Raw genomic sequence first — 2,500 nt, 5'->3', positions numbered from 1 at the left:
GAATGTGCAGGGTGGGGGGGAAAGGCCAAGCGCTCCGACGCCGGAGGGCTCCGGAGTCTGAACTTAGGGGGACAAAGAGGACGGGTCCTCTGCGACACCCCAGCCGCGCTCTCGCCAGCCAAGGCGAGTGCGATTGATTGCCAAACGACCCTCAGACAGGCGTGGCCCCGGGAAGAACCCGGGGCCGCAAAGTGCGTTCAAAGTGTCGATGATCAATGTGTCCTGCAATTCACATTAATTCTCGCAGCTAGCTGCGTTCGTCATCGACGCACGAGCCGAGTGATCCACCGTCAAGAGTTGTCTGAGTTTGTTTTAGGTCTCTCCCTCGCCAGAGGAAAGCGACCCGGACCGCACATACGCTCCCCACCTTGAGCTACAGCCACCTGCACGCCGGCGTGCGGGCGGAGCAGGGTGGCGTGAAGCGATGGGGAGCACCATCCTGGTGCGGCCCGCAGAAACATACGTCTATTGGGGGGAGGAGGACAGGGCGCCCAAGAGGCGATGCGTGCCCCAACGCACCGCAGCGACGGAGGCAGGATCACCGCCACCATGTCGCCCGCCTAGTATCACGAGGCGTGCAGCAGCTTTGCCCTAGGAAAAGCAGAGGCGGGAACGGGCACCGGCCATCGGTTCGGCAGCGTCACTGACGCGTGCACGTGGCGGCGTGTCGGCGAGCGGACTTCCTGCGAGGAGGCGGGGGCGGCACTCGCCCGAGCAGACGCCCGCCCGGCCCAGCCACCGCCGAGGTGGACTGGGAGTCGCGGCAACGGCTCGTCATACTCGTTCCCACACTCACAGCGCAGCTTGCCCGCAAGCCACCGACCACCGATCGACGCCAGGCGCCCCGACCGAGAGCGGGATCGCTCGTTCGCCCTGCTGGCAGTTCGCTGGGGATCACTACTGCACGGAGCTCGGAGACCGACGGGCGGCAACTCGAGAGTCTTTAAACCACCACCCCCATCCCGCAAGTGCAAAGAGGCTGTATACGCACAGACGGGTGAGGGGAATAGGTACCCCGTCGGGTTTGAAGGGAGCGTGACTAGATAGCAACGATGTAAACCCAGCCGATTTGGGAGCGAAAGACCGGCGCCTGCATCACCGGCTTCGTTTCCCGTGGCTGGAGAGTACACCGAAACCCTCCGTCTGTCGCGAGCTCCCGACGACGCGGTGCCGCCAAGCAGCAGGGCCGGACCTGGTGTGGCTCCCCTCGTCGATCACAGACCGGTCGGCACTACTGACGAGACGGTGGAACGGGCTTCGCCCCTTGTGACGAAGGGTGATGCGAACCCGCCCGCCCGCGTGCGTTCGGGGTGGACTCGGCAAACGGAGATTTGAAATCGGAAAGTGTCCTCCTGCCCCGCGCAGGTAGGCGCCCAACAGTTGTGGGGGGTTTGGCGGTGACCACGGCTGCAGGGCCTGCTACCCCGACGAGCTCTCCTGCTGGCCCCGAAACCACCCTCGCGAGACAAGTTGAAACGGAAACGGGCGTACCCCCAAGCCGACGATCCTTTCTTATTTGTTACTTTTTTTTTCACTTGCTCGAGTTGTGGGGATTTGGCGGTGACCACGGCTGCAGGGCCTGCTACCCCGACGAGCTCTCCTGCTGGCCCCGAAACCACCCTCGCGAGACAAGTTGAAACGGAAACGGGCGTACCCCCAAGCCGACAGAGATCCTTTCTTATTTGTTACTTTTTTTTTTCACTTGCTCGAGTTGTGGGGGTTTGGCGGTGACCACGGCTGCAGGGCCTGCTACCCCGACGAGCTCTCCTGCTGGCCCCGAAACCACCCTCGCGAGACAAGTTGAAACGGAAACGGGCGTACCCCCAAGCCGACGATCCTTTCTTATTTGTTACTTTTTTTTTCACTTGCTCGAGTTGTGGGGGTTTGGCGGTGACCACGGCTGCAGGGCCTGCTACCCCGACGAGCTCTCCTGCTGGCCCCGAAACCACCCTCGCGAGACAAGTTGAAACGGAAACGGGCGTACCCCCAAGCCGACGATCCTTTCTTATTTGTTACTTTTTTTTTTCACTTGCTCGAGTTGTGGGGGTTTGGCGGTGACCACGGCTGCAGGGCCTGCTACCCCGACGAGCTCTCCTGCTGGCCCCGAAACCACCCTCGCGAGACAAGTTGAAACGGAAACGGGCGTACCCCCAAGCCGACAGAGATGCTTTCGCTCCTGTTACTTTTTTTTTCACTTGCTCGAGTTGTGGGGGTTTGGCGGTGACCACGGCTGCAGGGCCTGCTACCCCGACGAGCTCTCCTGCTGGCCCCGAAACCACCCTCGCGAGACAAGTTGAAACGGAAACGGGCGTACCCCCAAGCCGACAGAGATCCTTTCGTACTTGAACCAACACAAAGTTTGTCACGTTTTATTTTTACGAGTGATCGACCGTCAAGATTTGTCTCTGAGTTTGCTTAAGGTCTCTCCCTCGCCAGAGGAAAGCCACCCGGACCGCACATACACTCCCCACCTTTAGCAGCAGCCACCTGCACGCCGGCG

The 2,500-nt window shown here is 61.3% G+C and overlaps 1 non-coding gene across 1 annotated transcript; it reads right to left on the bottom strand.

Moving 5' to 3' along the window:
* Positions 1–145: 145 nt before the first annotated feature.
* LOC140475214 (5.8S ribosomal RNA) lies at positions 146–299 on the bottom strand. The gene has a single exon (XR_011959780.1). It is a non-coding gene; the product is annotated as a 5.8S ribosomal RNA (ribosomal RNA).
* Positions 300–2,500: the final 2,201 nt, after the last annotated feature.

This window comes from Chiloscyllium punctatum, unplaced genomic scaffold (assembly GCF_047496795.1).
Source record: "Chiloscyllium punctatum isolate Juve2018m unplaced genomic scaffold, sChiPun1.3 scaffold_1473, whole genome shotgun sequence".
Lineage (NCBI taxonomy): Eukaryota > Metazoa > Chordata > Chondrichthyes > Orectolobiformes > Hemiscylliidae > Chiloscyllium > Chiloscyllium punctatum.
Note: the sequence above shows the minus strand (reverse complement) of the source record. Positions and strands in the feature narration are given on the sequence as shown.